The sequence below is a fragment of the Triturus cristatus genome, chromosome 5_2, assembly GCF_964204655.1.
Source record: "Triturus cristatus chromosome 5_2, aTriCri1.1, whole genome shotgun sequence".
Classification (NCBI taxonomy): Eukaryota; Metazoa; Chordata; class Amphibia; order Caudata; family Salamandridae; genus Triturus; species Triturus cristatus.
Genome location: NC_140588.1, coordinates 108,959,097 through 108,977,443, shown reverse-complemented (window position 1 = coordinate 108,977,443; position 18,347 = coordinate 108,959,097).

Genomic DNA, 18,347 nt, shown 5'->3' with positions numbered 1-18,347 from the left:
TTCCGTCAGCAAGGCTCAGATGGTTCAATAGCTGGGGGCCGCGAGTCACTCAGCAGGCCTAGGTGGTTCAGTGTTTGGGAGCCGCGACCTCGTCAGCAGGGCTCAGATGGTTCAATAGCGAGAGGCCGCGAGTCACTCAGCAGGCCCAGGTGACTTCAGCGTTCAGGAGCCGCGACAGCGTCAGCAGGCTCGGATGGTTCCAGGTCTTCTCTGCATTCGTTTCTCCGGCACCCCTTGTTATACTCCGCTGGCTCTTTGAAGTCCGGAGTCCTCGCAGAGGGGGGACTGGGGTGACGGAGGGGGTTCGGCGGGATTTCCTGCCGCTCACTTCTTTGGTCTTTTCAGGTGGGTCTAGGAGGGACCCCAGACGCTCGGCAGGGGAGGTGCCTGCTCCCCAGGGGCCTGGTGGCCGATCGAGTCCTCCCGGGGAAGGCGACCCGAGGTGTGACTGGGCTGGCGCCTCTGGGTCTGGCTCGAGGGTTCCCGCTCCCTCGGTCGGACATGCGTGGTAGGGTGTCGAGTCTGTCAGGGCTCTGGCCGGCCCTCGGATCTGGGTGGCTGGGGCGGCCGTAGTCGGAGATGTCGTGTCTTGAGGGTGGTTGCAGGTTGGCTGGATGATGGGGAGGGCAACGCCGTGAGGCCGGTCTCACACGCGTCCCCCCCAGCTGAAAGGCGTGGAGAACTACCCATCCACTGGGGGGTTCTCCTCGCCGAAGCGGAAGAACCGGGACAGGCCGTCGGCGTTGGCATGATCTGTCCTGGGGTGATGTTCGACAGTGAAATCCATCCCTTGGAGAGAGATGTACCATCGTAGTAGCTTGGGGTTCTCCCCACTCATCTGCATTAGCCACCGCAAGGGCCGGTGGTCCGTCTGTACTCGGAAATGGGTTCCGAACAAGTAGGGCCGTAGTTTCTTGAGGGCCCAGACTACGGCAAAGGTCTCTCGTTCTATAGTACTCCAACGCTGCTCTCGCGGCAGCAGCCTTCGGCTGATGAAGGCTATGGGCTGATCAATTCCCTTGTCGTCGAACTGCGAGAGGACGGCCCCGATGCCGTGTTCGGATGCGTCGGTCTGGACCACAAACTCTTGGGAGTAGTCGGGGGCCTTGAGTACGGGGGCGGTGCACATGGCGGTTTTCAAGGCGTCGAACGCCTGCTGGCACGGGGTGGTCCACTGCACCTTCTTCGGGAGTTTTTTGGAGGTCAACTCCGTGAGGGGCCCCGCGATACTACCATAGTTTTTAATGAACCTCCGGTAGTACCCTGTAAGGCCCAGGAAGGCCCGGACCTCCGTCTGCGTGGTGGGGGGCTCCCAGGACTTGATTGCGTCGATCTTCGGTTGGAGGGGGGTGACCTGGCCGCTGCCCACCTGATGCCCCAGGTAGACCACGGAGCCTTGCCCGAGCTGGCATTTGCTGGCTTTCACTGTTAGGCCGGCTTGGCGCAGGGCCATTAGTACTCGTCGGAGGTGCTGGAGATGCTCGTGCCATTGAGAGCTGAATACGGCGATGTCGTCAAGGTACGCTGCGCTGAACCCCTCGAGTCCGGCCAGGACCTTGTTCACCAACCGCTGGAACGTGGCTGGGGCGTTCTTCATCCCGAACGGCATGACCCTGAAGCGGTAGTGGCCATCTGGCGTGGAGAAGGCAGAGCGTTCTTTCGCTCCCTCCGTGAGAGCAATCTGCCAGTATCCGCAGGTCAGGTCGAAAGTGCTGAGGAACCGGGCGGCCCCCAGGCGGTCGATGAGCTCGTCGGCGCGGGGAATAGGGTGAGCGTCTGCTCGGGTGACCGCATTGAGCCCCCGGTAGTCCACACAGAATCTTAGTTCGGGGGCGACCCCTGGGGAAGCCGCCTTCGGGACCAGGACCACCGGGCTGGCCCAGGGGCTGTCGGAGGGTTCGATTACTCCCAGGGTGAGCATCTTCTGTACCTCGGTCTTGATGCAGGTGCGGACCCGGTCAGGCACCCGGTAGGCTCGGTGTCTCACAGGTGGGCTGTCGCCGGTGTCCACGTCGTGGACACACCAGTCGGTGACCCTTGGAATGAGGGAGAAGAGGTCTGCGAATTGTCTGAGCAGCTGGCGGCAGTCGTCGGACTGTTGGGGAGTGAGGGTGGTTGACAGTCTCACTCCCTCCACGGAACCATCCAGGTCTTTAGCGCACAGGGGGTCGGGCAGAGGTTCGGTGTCTTCTTCCGCCCCATCATCGGTGGCCAGTAGCAAACTTAGTTCCGTTCTCACAAAGTGGGGTTTGAGACGGTTCACGTGGAGGACCCGGAGGGGGTTTCGTGGGGACTGTACATCGACCAGGTACGTGACCTGGCTCTTCCGCTCGATCACCTTGAAGGGACCAGTCCATTTGTCTTGTAGGGCGCAGGGCTTCACCGGGGCCATGACCCAAACCTGCTGGCCCGGCTGGAACTCGACCAGGGTTGCGTTCTGGTCATACCAGCGCTTCATTTCTTCTTGGCTGGCCTCGAGGTTAGCCTCTGCGAGTTCTCTGAACTTCCTCGTCTGGTTGCGGAGCGCCAGGATGTAGCGGAACATATCAGGGGGTGTCCCCCGGGGGCTTGTCTCCCAGCCCTCTTTGACCAGGCTCAGGGGCCCTCGGACGGGATGTCCGTATAGCAGTTCGAAGGGGCTGAACCCCAGAGACTTCTGGGGAACTTCTCGGTATGCGAACAGGAGGCAAGGGAGGAGGATGTCCCATTTCCGACGCAGGGGCTCTTCGAGGCCCAGGATCATTCCCTTCAGGGTTCGGTTGAAGCGTTCCACTAGGCCGTTGCCCTGGGGGTGGTAGGGGGTCGTGAACTTATACGTGACTCCGCACTGCTGCCACAGGGACTTCATGTAGCGGGATATAAAGTTAGTGCCGCGATCACTCACAACCTCGCGGGGAAATCCGACACGGGAGAAGATCCCCATGAGAGCCCGGCCCACCACGGGAGCCGTCACGGTGCGGAGGGGGATGGCCTCGGGGTAGCGGGTGGCATGGTCCACCAGGACAAGGATGAATGTGTGGCCCTGGGCGGTCTTCGGATCCAGGGGTCCCACGATGTCGATGCCGACCCGCTCGAACGGGGTACTCACAACGGGGAACGGTTGTAAGGGAGCTTTGCGTTTTCCGCCACTCTTCCCACAGCCCTGGCACGTGAGGCAGGATTTGCAGTGTACTTCTACATTCGCTCGCATCTTGGGCCAATAGAAGTGGGTAACCAATCGCTGATATGTCTTGTCTTGGCCTAAGTGTCCTGCCAAGGGTACATCGTGGGCCAGGCCCAGGAGGAGGCTCCGGAAACGCAGGGGTACCACCAGTACCCGGGCTGCGCCTAGCTCGGCGGACTTTTGCTCGCTGTATAGGAGGCCATTGTCCCAATAGATCCAATGGGTTCCGGTTCGGTCACCGGCGGCCTGGGCTTCGGCTTGTTGTCTGAGTCCCACGAGGGAGGGGCAGGTGGCCTGTTCCTGGCAGAACTCTTCACGGGAGGGCCCCCCCTCACAGCGCCACTGGGCCATCTCGGGCAGTTCTCCGAGCTCAGTCAGGGCCTCCGGGGCGGAAGGTTCCGGCCCTTCTCCTGGGTTCGTGTTTTCTTCTCCATCTGAAGGAGGGTTGTCTGCTTCTGGTAGGGTGTCCCGGCTCTCGGGGATAGTGTTCGGTAGGAGGGCTTCACCGCCCTCGGAGAGAGGCAATCGCGCGGTCATGGAGCGCGTGGTGGTGCAGACCCATTCTGGTAGGCCCATCATCTCCAGATGGGCTCTTCGTTCTACTTGCCCCCACGGGGAACTCTCCAGGTCGTTGCCCAGGAGGCAGTCTACGGGCTGTGATGTGCGGACCGCTACCTTCAGTTCTCCGGAGACCCCTCCCCACTCGAAGGGCACCAGCGCCATCTGGCAGAGGCTCTCAGAATTGTCGGAGGATACGACCGGACAAAGGGCACCGGTTAGGATCTGGTCTTCTGAAATTAGGCTGCGGTGGACCGCGGTGACACTCGCCCCGGTGTCGCGGAGGCCCTCGACTCGGTGGCCGTTGATGGTCACCTGCTGTCGGTATTTCTTTGTGTTCGCGGGCAAGGGTGTCCCGGGGACCATTTCTCGATCACCAAGGGAGACCAGGGCCATTGCTGCCGGTTCCCATTCTTCGGAGTCCTCCATCTCTTCCCCCAGAGCCACGGAGGCCATCTGCCGGCCCGTGGGGTTGGTCGTTGTGGTTCGCTGATACTGGGGACACTGGGGGTCATTGGCGTAGTGTCCGGGCTGTTGGCAGCGGAAGCAGGTGATCCTAGCTCGTGGACCTAGCCGTCCTGGGGCCCCGGTGCTTGCTGGGGACAGGGCTGTACCCGCCGCTGGTGGGCTGCTGGGGGGGCTGGTTGAGGACCCCCCGGGGAAGTCTCTTGGTCGGCCGTGGTTCCCTCCACCCCTCTGGCGGGGGGGGCCTTGACTGTGGCGGCCGTAGTCCCCCACGGGGCCCCGGGTGGCTCGGGTATTCACCCAACGATCAGCCTCAGCGGCCAGCTTCCGAGGGTCGGTGAGTTTACTGTCCAGGAGATGCTGGCGCAGTTCTACAAAGCAAATGGCCGCTAAATGTTCCCAGGCAATCAGATCAAACAGTTCTTCGAAGGTGGAGACCTTGCTGCCCTTGATCCACCCGTCCAAGGCTCGGCTGTAAAAGTTCACGTATTCTACCCACGTGGTGCCCGGTATCTTCTTGCAATCTCGGAACCGTTGTCGGTACATTTCGGGGGTGAGTCCATACCGGCCCACGAGGGCTTCCTTCATGTGGCTGTAGGAGTTCATGAGCGTGGAGGGCAGATCTAGCAGGGTGTCTCTTCCTTCGCTTAAGAACCGGCCCCATAGGCCAGCCCCCCAATCCCTCTGCGGGACTCGGTGAGAGGTCATGGCGACTTCGTAGGCCTTAAACCACTGCTGGATATCGTCGTTCTTGTAATACTCCTTTACCACATCCTTGGGGATGTGGACTTTGGTTTCCCCGGTGGGAGCGGACGGTGGATTCCCGGGTGGCTGTGACTTTTCGTTTTTAGCCCGCCACTCGATCTCCTTCAGGCTGCAAACCAAAAGCACAGGTGCACCACACTTTAAGAAGGTGGGGAAGGTACTAATATAATTCATTCCCAACATCAAGGTTATTCAAAAAAGGTCATTTTTTTTATTCACAAAATTTACAATAGTTCTCAATTTAAAACAAAGGACTATAAATACAGTCTGTTCTGGACAACACAGCCGACGCGTTTCGTCCTTGAAGCGGACTTCTTCAGGGCTGTTTGGACACAAACATATAAATATACATAAGCATTTATATAAAACAAAATATACATAATATACAGTCATACATATACAAGCCACACCTATGTGTGCTACAAACTACTTAAGTAACGCTTTTTTTTGTGTGATTTTCCGTTTAGTTTTTTTCCCCTTTTTCTATTTTACCCATATAGCCTCATGTTACTAGTTTATAATTTATTCCTAATTACTAAGTATGTACATAACATGTAAATCATCCTATCTAGTTACAACATATACAGCGCTATATTGTTGTTTTTCACAATGGTATAGTATCCAAGTTCTAATCGAGTTCAATTATGGAAGGGTGATGTATATACTAAACAAAACAGAGGGATAAGAGAAAGGAGTCAATTTAAAGAATCCCCATAAAGATTTGGGGGGGAGAGGGTAGAGACAGGAGGAGTAAAAAAGTCCTGTTGTAAAAGTCAGTCATAGATATCTATATAGTGTCTCAATCGCTTTCATTCCCAGGTTGGGGATCCCATGCAACTTCAAATCTGGCTAATGGGAAAATATAATAAACAACTCCATAAAGTTCATCTTAGATTTGGCAGAAAAAGACGGAAAGACGTTGGTATTAAATAATTAATAAATAATACCCACCATGTATTTAGGCGCACTAGTCATTCAATTTTAATCAGCAATGAGAGAAGAAATAACAGTCCAAAAGTAACCGTGGTGGGATTCCCCAGATTCTTATATGTGCCGAAACTTTCTATAAGCAAAAGAAAACTATAATAGTCAGCATTCATAAGTGCTATCTGAAAAGAAATTGACCTATATTGTAGAAATTGCCACCCTAAGGCTATATACTTACATGTGGGCATAATACTCTTGTATAGTCGTTTTTTGATTTTAATTTCTATTAAGAAGGGAGGATGACCATGTTACATCATTCCAAGTTCCTTCAGGTTTACTCTTATTTTGTAAGAGAAAGAACGGTCTTCACAGTCTATAACAAGGGATAAATAGATTGTAAGGCAGTCCTATACTAGTATAATACAAAAATAATCTCATTGCACCATAAAAAAAAAACACCGCCCGAGAGTCCTACTTGTGAGCCATCTAATAGGTAATTCGTACCCAAAAGTGGCCCAGTTTCCCCTGGGATTTTAAGTATCAAGCCAATGGTTAATGTATTCGACCTCCCAGGTGGTAAAGGGGCAGAGGAAAGATAAGTGTCCTGGCAAATGAGTAAACTCTTATGGTGAATAGGGGCATCCAACGGCAAAAGGAAACAAGCATTTCTAAGGTCCTTGTGGATTGCTAACGGCAAGGCAAAATGTAAATCAAATCGCGAGCCGGTGAAATACCCATACTTCTAAACTGCCGATCCAAAATCAAGTCAAATCTAGGGAAACTTCCACCCCATTTCCCGCTATATCTATTCTCTTAAGTTGAATAACAATTCCAAAGTAAAATTCGTAGTTAAACCTACCCAAATGCGGCTGTGACGGACTCCCGACGGTCTCGCTGATAACGGCTGGCGGGCAACAGGAAAGGTGAAGGACAGGTGAGGGGCCACGTCCATGCCTTAAATATACGTGATAATAAGCCACTTCGGGGAACACCTGAAATCAATCATGGTTCACATCATGAGTGTCCTCCCAAGTTTATGTGTGGGATGTTATCTAATAGCGCGGCCATTTTGGAGTGTTGAATTAACACCGCAATCTTATTGTCAGTACTATATTGGTACTGTGCCAACTCTAGGTACAGAGTGCACTCGAGATAAATCGTATTTCTAATGTGAATTATAGTTTAGGTGGAAAGTAAAAAATGCGGACCCGTCACTCACCCCGCATATAAGACAGCCATCTTGGAACGGGAACGAATAGAAAAGGACAATAATTTTCTTTTCACAATATTATTGTCAATGCTATGTCTGTTGACCTGGCAGTACCCACTGTGTGCATAATGTGCACTCGAAATGATTCATATTCCTAATTAAATTTTCTTTATGGGCAAAAGGTAAAGGTGGCGGGCCGGTCATAACCCCGCAAGGGATATCATATATGGCCGCCATCTTGAAACGGGTTGAAATAACATAGGGCGATCGTTAAATTTTATAAATTAAGCCAGTATAGGCTGTAAATCAATATACATCTTATAGCGCCAATGATTAAAAATAAAAGGCACATTCTTATTCTAGAGTGTTATAAATTATCATTACGAAAGTATGTGACGCTAGTGTGTTATGGGATTATATAATATGGTGAGGTATATGACCAGATAGTGCATACTAATCCAAACCTGGGAATTAATTACAATGAGGTACACGTAGAGAGGCTGACATGGCATACATCAGAACTAAAGCCTGTTTAGGGAAAACGTTTAAAAATGGGCAACTGTTCCGATTTTCTTGCCCCATGTGTACATTGTTTTCAAATGTATACAGATCACATTTGGTCATTTTCAGTGAAGCGTTCAATAACAGATATATATCCATGATAAATGAATATAGACAGATCACATTTGGTCATTTTCAGTGAAGCGTTCAATAACAAATATATATCCATGATAAATGAATATAGACAGGTCACATTCAACATTCCACGCATAAACTTTTAGTGAAAACATTCGTTAGGGATGCATGAGTTTTTAATGTACACCTTATTCCTAATCATCATGAGTCTTAGTTAGTAATTCCATAAATACAATAAGTGCGGGGAATATATTACCCTGGCTGGGACTAATACAATGACTAAAGAAAATAATGCATCTCATCATCGCTATTATGCCCCAATTCTACACATTTGAGTCTACATATCCATGCAGCTTCATTTTTTCTAAGGGTCAGTTCCCTATCTCCACCTCTTGGGTGAGTAGGGATATGGTCTATTCCTATAAACCAGAAATCCTCCATGTTTCCATGGTTTTCCTGCATGTGATAGGTCAGGGGGTATCTTAGATCACCCTTCCGAAGTGCTCTTAGATGTTCCTGTATTCTTGTTTTAAGTGGCCTCTTGGTGCTGCCCACGTAGATTTTATTGCATGGGCAGCCCAGGATGTAGGTCACAAACATCGATTTACAATTAATCATGTGATTGATCTCATATGTTCGATTGGTGTTATGGCAGAATGTTTTGGTCTTGTTTTTGCCCAATCTACACACATTGCATTCATTACATGTGTAGAAACCCTTTATCATGGGGGGTAACCAAGTCTGAGGTTTAGGAGTCGTAACATAGCTAGGACATAGTGTGTTACGTAAAGTCTGTCCTCTTCTATAGGTCACTCTTGGTTTTTCAGGGATTATCCCTTGTAGACTCGGGATGTCCTTCAATAAGTGCCAATTTTTTCGTAGAACATTGTATGTTCTACTGCTATTGTTGTTAAATTGTGTATTGAAGGAGATTCGGGGTTTATCTTCTTTTTGTGCAGGCTTTGATTTCAGAGTATCGGCCCTAGGCACCTTCAATACCCTTTTATGTGCCTTATCCAAAATTGCCTTAGGATAGCCTCTACTAAGGAAACGCTGTTCTGTTTCATTGATGTTTTGAAGAAATGTGCTTTCCAAACTACAATTGCGCCGCATCCGGATCATTTCCCCATAGGGGATGTTGTTTACTACATGATTAGGATGCGCGCTTAGAAAGTGCAATGTACTGTTGCATGCAGTCTTTTTCCTGTGGGTGCGACTCTGAATTTGATTGTCATGGATGTAGAAAGTAACATCAAGGAAATCAATGGTTTCCCTGTTGTACTCAATTGTGAATTTCACGTTGAATGGATTCTCGTTTAGATAGGCATAGTATTCCAGAAGGTCTGGGGCAGGCCCATCCCATAACATAATAATGTCATCGATGTACCTGCCCCAGAAAATGACATTTTCCATCCACTTCGCTGCATGGCGTCCCCAAGCATGCCCTCGCTCAAACCAGCCCATGAAGAGCCCGGCATAAGCAGGGGCAAATCTAGAGCCCATGGCCGTTCCCTGGATCTGATGGAACCACTCAGAGTCATGCAGAAAAAAGTTTTTCGATAGAATGATCTCCGTCATCTCCAGGAGAACCTCATTATGTAAACAATGGTCCGCTGTTCTTTGGCCCAAAAAATATTGTAGTGCCTGGATTCCAAAGTCTTTTTTGATGCACGTATAAAGGCTAGTCACATCAAGTGTGACGAACATAAGGTTTTCTGACCAGACTAGGCCCTCAAATTTGCCCAATATGTCCTTCGTGTCCTTAATGTATGCCGGGAGATTTTGGACCAATGGTTGAATATAATGGTCCACATATTCAGAGAGTCTCTCGGTGGGTGAATTCACCCCCGAAATTATGGGGCGTCCAGGTGGAAATGGACCTCCCTTGTGGACTTTGGGCAATATGCATATACACGGGGAGGTGGGTTTTTGTACCATGAGATATTTGCACTCATCTTCACTTAAAAGGCCATTATCCCTCCATTCCAAGAGTCTCATGTTGATATGTACACCTAGAGTTTTAATTGGATTGCCTGATAGTTTTGTATAACATGTGGTGTCCGATAACTGCCGTGCAATCTCACCCATATAGCTTGTTTTCTCCATGATCACGACATTCCCCCCCTTGTCCGCCTCACGGATGACTATGGACGTGTCAGTTTTTAATCCCCTCAGTGCTTCATTTTCGCCTGCAGTTAGATTATACTTTCTCTTGTTACAGGGGGTTGGATGTTCCCAAATTTTATAGAGCCCCTGAGTGACCCTATCTCTGAACAGGTCTATGTTAGGGTGTGTACCATGTGGAATATATTTGGATTTAGTTCTTAGACCACTATCCAATGACACATCCTCTGAAATATCCAACTCATTTCTAATCAACTCCAGTTCAATAGGGGTTTCATACTCGACAGACATCATTGTTTGCAAAACGTTTATTTCATTTGCAGTATGTGAGGGTGGAACATACTCTTCAGACGGTTTTGTACATACAAATGGGTTACGGGAAAAATGGTCCCTCAATTTTAGTAATCGTACAAATTTCGAAAGGTCCACGAAAACATCAACATCATTACCCGTTTGGTTAGGGCAGAATCCTAGGCCCTTGCTTAGTACAGAAATATCATCAGCTGACAAAACTTTTTTGGAAAGGTTAACTATCATCAGTTCCTTAGACCCAGAGGCACCAATCTCATCTAGTTTCCTGTTTTCTTGGAGCGAGTCAACCTGCCCACTGGTTCCTGTCTTGTTTTTTTGCTGGTTCTGTTTGTACTCCTGCCATCTCCCCCCCCCCCTTCTGGTTTTTGATCTTTTGATGTTACTTTTGCCCCCAGCCTTAGTCTCTCCATTTCTAATAAAAAATTCGATCTATTTTCCGTCCCATTTGTACCTAAGGATTCTTCCGAGATAACTGAGCTAGTTACCGATGAGATGGAGGTGACACTACTTGCCGGAGTTAAGTCCAAGGTGTCCTCCCGTGGTCTTTTTCCCTCCCCTGGGATCTTTACATTGTCATATTTGTGTGAGAACGTATAAACTCTCCCGTCTCTGTAATCTTTGTCATCCCTTTTAATTTTTTTGAGCTTTTTATCCCTTAGGTACAACTGGTGGCTCTCTAAGACTTCATCCAGGATGGCATAATTTTTCTTTACCACATCCTTGAGTTCTGATGTTAAGATCTCTTTCTCTATTTCCTCTATTTCTTGCTGCAATTTGATTCCTTTCTTTTCAGCATTCTTTATGAGTATACGCATCATGTTAAATGATGCGTTACGTAAGTTTCCCTCCCAGTCCTCAAGTGATTCTTTGTCCAGATCTTCAAAGGTCGGAAAGATCAGGATTCTAAGACCCCTTGGTATTTTTTCATTTTCGATATACTTTTCCAGGGTGGTTCCGTCCCACCACCTGGACATCTCAAGCTTTTTTAATTTCTCCAATCTTTGGAATTTGGCCTTGAGGCCCTCTAATTTGGGGGCAGCGCTACCCCCACCTCCAGGTTTAGAGCTTGTAGCAAATAGGTCCTGGGCTAGTTCTTGTCTTCTGTCCTTGAACCCTGGCATCATTGGAAATTAGGAATTCAAGGTTCAAGGAGATCTTTCTGAGAGAGTTTTATATTCAGAGATTAGTGTTGTAAAATGACTTGAAGGGCAATTTAGTGCTAATATGAGGGGTATAACATATACACAAAGGAGAGGTATGAGAAATACCAGATCAGTGGAGCCCTCTATACGCCAGCACCTAAGCTGCTATCCCTTCCATATTCATATCCCTATACAGTTGCTAAGGGTGAGTGTGCACACTGGATCGCACCCACTGATACAATGCCAGTCCAAACGGGCCTAACAGTTTCAAACCAAAAGCACAGGTGCACCACACTTTAACCCCTTCCATGCTGCGCAAATTCCGCCGCTGTGCTGACGGAATCTTGCGCGGGCGTGGTCATGACGGAACGGTTCCGTCATGAGCACAGCTCAACCGTGGCTCATGACGGAACCGTTCCGTCATGAGCACCGAAGGGGTTAAGAAGGTGGGGAAGGTACTAATATAATTCATTCCCAACATCAAGGTTATTCAAAAAAGGTAATTTTTTTTATTCACAAAATTTACAATAGTTCTCAATTTAAAACAAAGGACTATAAATACAGTCTGTTCTGGACAACACAGCCGACGCGTTTCGTCCTTGAAGCGGACTTCTTCAGGGCTGTTTGGACACAAACATATAAATATACATAAGCATTTATATAAAACAAAATATACATAATATACAGTCTGTATAGGGATATGAATATGGAAGGGATAGCAGCTTAGGTGCTGGCGTATAGAGGGCTCCACTGATCTGGTATTTCTCATACCTCTCCTTTGTGTATATCTCCTTCAGGCTGCGTTCATGTTCTAGCTGGAGTTTCTTTTCGTCGTGCTCTCTTTGGAGTCTCTTCTCTTCGAGTTCCCCTTGTAGCCGTAACTGCTCGACGGCCAACTTTTTCTCTGCCAGTTTTATTTCTCCCTCGATTTTTAGTTTTGCCAGTTCAAGTTCGTGGTTGCGGCTTCTCTCTCGGTCCGCTAGCTCCTCGGGGGACAGGTTCCCCTCTGGCCCGTTGTTTCTCGCCGGGATGCTTGGTGGTTCATGGGCAGAGTCTCCTTCCGTTTGGGTCGGGGGCGCCCCCGTCTCGACCCAGGTTTTCAGTACTTTCTGGAAGTCTTCCTTTGTGCTCAATCCGGTGGTAGCGATGCCAAGGTCTTTGCAAAACTGTTTTAATCCTCTATGTGTGTAATAGTCCAATTGATCCTCTCGGAACGGTGAGCTTATTTCGGTACCTGCGGCACCCAGGGAGGTTTCTCCTTCCATCTCTGTTTGGTAGTGCGTCAGTCGTTCACTGCACGCTCTCTTTCGGTGTCGGCTCGGATCCCGTCGTCTGCCACCAAATGTTGGAAAGGCGTTCGCCGGAGGGGGGTTCGATGCCCGTCTTGCCCACCCCTTTGACCCACCTCTCCCACGCAGGCCGAACCAGGCGCGCACACCCTGAGTTACACTACGAACAGAGTGACACCACACGTATTCTTTGTAGGACGATAGGTTCTTTTATCGATGATTTCAAGGGATCGTTATGATCCAAGATGCAAGCAGTACAGCAGTGGCACAAAGTACCACAAATCGGTCGTGGGGAATGGGGGTAGCGGGACAGTCTTTCAAGATAGTGTCTCTGCGAAATGCCCTGCGGATAGCTCACAATCCTCGAGCTGGAGGGTGTAGTGTCTCTGGGCGATCTCTTACCGAGTCGTCCTCAAGGGGAGCGCCGCGAGTCTCTCAGCAGGCACAGGTGGTCGGAGTTCGGGAGCCGCGATTCCGTCAGCAAGGCTCAGATGGTTCAATAGCTGGGGGCCGCGAGTCACTCAGCAGGCCTAGGTGGTTCAGTGTTTGGGAGCCGCGACCTCGTCAGCAGGGCTCAGATGGTTCAATAGCGAGAGGCCGCGAGTCACTCAGCAGGCCCAGGTGACTTCAGCGTTCAGGAGCCGCGACAGCGTCAGCAGGCTCGGATGGTTCCAGGTCTTCTCTGCATTCGTTTCTCCGGCACCCCTTGTTATACTCCGCTGGCTCTTTGAAGTCCGGAGTCCTTGCAGAGGGGGGACTGGGGTGACGGAGGGGGTTCGGTGGGATTTCCTGCCGCTCACTTCTTTGGTCTTTTCAGGTGGGTCTAGGAGGGACCCCAGACGCTCGGCAGGGGAGGCGCCTGCTACCCAGGGGCCTGGTGGCCGATCGAGTCCTCCCGGGGAAGGCGACCCGAGGTGTGACTGGGCTGGCGCCTCTGGGTCTGGCTCGAGGGTTCCCGCTCCCTCGGTCGGACATGCGTGGTAGGGTGTCGAGTCTGTCAGGGCTCTGGCCGGCTCTCGGATCTGGGTGGCTGGGGCGGCCGTAGTCCGAGATGTCGTGTCTTGAGGGTGATTGCAGGTTGGCTGGATGATGGGGAGGGCAACGCCGTGAGGCCGGTCTCACAATGTCTTTTGTCATTTTACAGCTTGGCAAGGTCAGCACCGTGCTAGTCCTATGCTTAAAGACTTTGCTGTAGAAATGGCAAAAGACTTTGTCCATTTCTATCTCGGCATGGATAGCACTATGTTAATCCTATGCTTAAAGACTTTGATAGAAAAGCAGACATTTGAGGTGAGCAGATCTAGAGTGTCGCTGGTGTTGAGAGTGCTCTATACAAGAGCTGCTTTCCACCTAAACTTGAGAACTACCCAGAGTTCTCTTCTTCTTTTTTGCATAATTTATTTGTCACTCTATGCCTGAAAGGGTATTTTTTTGTCTTATACTGGGTGCTCCCTTGAGTCTGGACAAAGCTATACCTCTCTGAAGAGCACTAATTAGAGCGAAACACTGTGTCTGGGGTTGCTTTTACTCATTTCAGGTTGGCTTGGTTGGTATTTTACCAATTCAAAGCTGTAATATTGTGCCTGGAGTAGTAAATGGCTTTTGTCATTTTACAGCTCGGCAAGGTATGCACTGTGCTAGTGCTATTCTTAAAGACTTTGCTGTAGAAATGGCAAAAGACTTTGTCCATTTCTATCTCAGCATGGATAGCACTCTGTTAATCCTATGCTTAAAGACTTTGATAGAAAAGCAGACATTAGAGGTGAGCAGATCTAGAGTGTCGCTGGCGTTGAGAGTGTTCTATACAAGAGCTGCTTTCCACCTAAATTTCAGAACTACCCAGAGTTCTCTTCTTCTTTTTTGCATAATTTGTTCGTCACTCTATGCCTGAAAGGGTATTTTTTTTGACTTATACTGGGTGCTCCCTTGAGTCTGGACAAAGCTATACCTCTCTGAAGAGCTCTAATTAGAGCGAAACACTGTGTCAGGGGTTGCTTTTACACATTTCAGGTTGGCCTGGTTGGTATTTTACCAATTCAAAGCTGTAATATTGTGCCTGGGGTGGTAAATGGCTTTAGTCATTTTACAGCTCGGCAAGGTCAGCACTGTGCTAGTCCTATGCTTAAAGACTTTGCTGTAGAAATGGCAAAATACTTTGTCCATTTCTATCTCAGCATGGATAGCACTATGTTAATCCTATGCTTAAAGACTTTGATAGAAAAGCAGACATTTGAGGTGAGCAGATCTAGAGTGTCACTGGTGTTGAGAGTGCTCTATACAAGAGCTGCTTTCCACCTAAACTTGAGTACTACCCAGAGTTCTCTTCTTCTTTTTTGCATAATTTATTCGTCACTCTATGCCTGAAAGGGTATTTTTTTTACTTATACTGGGTGCTCCCTTGAGTCTGGACAAAGCTATACCTCTCTGAAGAGCTCTAATTAGAGCAAAACACTGTGTCAGGCGTTGCTTTTACTCATTTCAGGTTGGCTTGGTTGGTATTTTACCAATTCAAAGCTGTAATATTGTGCCTGGAGTGGTAAATGGCTTTAGTCTTTTTACAGCTCGGCAAGGTCAGCACTGTGCTAGTCCTATGCTTAAAGACTTTGCTGTAGAAATGGCAAAAGACTTTGTCCATTTCTATCTCGGCATGGATAGCACTATGTTAATCCTATGCTTAAAGACTTTGATAGAAAAGCACACATTTGAGGTGAGCAGATCTAGAGTGTCGCTGGTGTTGATAGTGCTCTATACAAGAGCTGCTTTCCACCTAAACTTGAGAACTATCCAGAGTTCTCTTCTTCTTTTTTGCATAATTTTTTGCGTCACTCTATGCCTGAAAGGGTATTTTTTTGACTTATACTGGGTGCTCCCTTGAGTCTGGACAAAGCTATACCTCTCTGAAGAGCTCTAATTAGAGCGAAACACTGTGTCAGGGGTTGCTTTTACTCATTTCAGGTTGGCTTGGTTGGTATTTTACCAATTAAAAGCTTTAATATTGTGCCTGGAGTGGTAAATGGCTTTTGTCATTTTGCAGCTCGGCAAGGTCAGCACTTTGCTAGTCCTATGCTTAAAGACTTTGCTGTAGAAATGGCAAAAGGGTTTGTCCATTTCTATCTCGGCATGGATAGCACTATGTTAATCCTATGCTTAAAGACTTTGATAGAAAAGCAGACATTTGAGGTGAGCAGATCTAGAGTGTCGCTGGTGTTGAGAGTGCTCTATACAAGAGCTGCTTTCCACCTAAACTTGAGAACTACCCAGAGTTCTCTTCTTCTTTTTTGCATAATGTATTCGTCACTCTATGCCTGAAAGGGTATTTTTTTTACTTATACTGGGTGCTCCCTTGAGTCTTGACAAAGCTATACCTCTCTGAAGAGCTCTAATTAGAGCAAAACACTGTGTCAGGAGTTGCTTTTACTCATTTCAGGTTGGCTTGATTGGTATTTTACCAATTCAAAGCTGTAATATTGTGCCTGGAGTGGTAAATGGCTTTTGTCATTTTGCAGCTCGGCAAGGTCAGCACTTTGCTAGTCCTATGCTTAAAGACTTTGCTGTAGAAATGGCAAAAGGGTTTGTCCATTTCTATCTCGGCATGGATAGCACTATGTTAATCCTATGCTTAAAGACTTTGATAGAAAAGCAGACATTTGAGGTGAGCAGATCTAGAGTGTCGCTGGTGTTGAGAGTGCTCTATACAAGAGCTGCTTTCCACCTAAACTTGAGAACTACCCAGAGTTCTCTTCTACTTTTTTGCATAATTTATTCGTCACTCTATGCCTGAAAGGGTATTTTTTTGACTTATACTGGGTACTCCCTTGAGTCTGGACAAAGCTATACCTCTCTGAAGAGCTCTAATTAGAGCGAAACACTGTGTCAGGGGTTGCTTTTACTCATTGCAGGTTGGCTTGGTTGGTATTTTACCAATTCAAAGCTGTAATATTGTGCCTGGAGTGGTAAATGGCTTTTGTCATTTTGCAGCTCGGCCAGGTCAGCACTGTGCTAGTCCTATGCTCAAAGACTTTGCTGTGGAAATGGCATAAGACTTTGTCCATTTCTATCTTGGCATGGATAGCACTATGTTAATCCTATGCTTAAAGACTTTGATAGAAAAGCAGACATTTGAGGTGAGCAGATCTAGAGTGTCGCTGGTGTTGAGAGTGCTCTATACAAGAGCTGCTTTCCACCTAAACTTGAGAACTACCCAGAGTTCTCTTCTTTTTTGCATGATTTATTCGTCACTCTATGCCTGAAAGGGTATTTTTTTTATCTATCTATCTATCTATCTATCTATCTATCTATCTATCTATCTATCTATCTATCTATCTATCTATCTATCTATCTATCTATCTATCTATCTATCTATCTATCTATCTATCTATCTATCTATCTATCTATCTATCTATCTATCTATCTATCTATCTATCTATCTATCTATCTATCTATCTATCTATCTATCTATCTATCTATCTATCTATCTATCTATCTATCTATCTATCTATCTATCTATCTATCTATCTATCTATCTATCTATCTATCTATCTATCTATCTATCTATCTATCTATCTATCTATCTATCTATCTATCTATCTAACTATCTATCTATCTAACTATCCACATACAAATGCAAGATAATCAAGAGTATCAAACTATATATCATACATCAAAAGGACTGTTCGAATAAAAAGAATATCAAAGAAACTAAACTAACCAAAAAAATAAAAATGCAAACAACTTTAACCAAAAAAAAACAAACAAATAATTAAATCACCAATATAAAACGTACACTAATTGAAACAGCTCACTACTTCAAAAACGACAAACTCTGGAAGATGAAGAAACTGTGCTGGATTTTCTCACCAAACCATCGCAGAAGAAATATATACATTTCAACAACTATTGAATCATGTGAGTTTAACGTATATTTAAAACTAAAATGTAATTCTTATTCAGTCAGTCAGGCATAATGAAGGCATAAAAAGTATACTACATATAAAGACTTTCCACATCATTACAGTACAATACATTTTAAAATACAATAGTTATACAAATTACAAATTTGTAATAAAAATTCATACTTGATTAAGGGCACATTGCAATAGATTGATTCAGCAGATTGAGCGTCTCTTTTTAAGAGCATTTAAAAGAAAGGATGCCACAGAAAAACAGGCAAAGGGGTCAGACAATAACTGCAAATAGTAAAAGGCCACACTACATTGTTTAAAATTCATTTTACGCATAATGGGGATAATAAACCTTTACCTTTCATTACGATAATGTTTACAAAAAAGCAAAAAATGCATATCATTCTGTATTGACTGATTATCAGAGGTACAAAATGGGAGATCGGAAGCAACAAAGACATCACCAGGGATACCCAACATTAGAGGGATCTAATTTAAACGGAATCTGACCAGGATATACCTATGCTGTAGGTTAGTAACAAAAGTTAGGTACGTTGATTTTTTTTTCCATTTGCGAGATACTCCGTACTGTTAGGTATGGTTTGACTGTTGACAGCTTGACATTCATTTAGAGTCTCCATTCCAGTTTGTATATTAGATAATAACTGAGCTTTCAGATCATTCTTGGAAATGCAACAGTAACTTATAGGGTCTAAAAAAAGGTGATGTAGCCCATTAGCTTTTAAGGTAGATTCAACATATCGTAACCAGGTTATATTACCCACACTGTCTAGTTTCAAGACATGATTTATAATATCTCTTCTCAGTGTGAGAGTCTCCTTTCGCCATAATGAA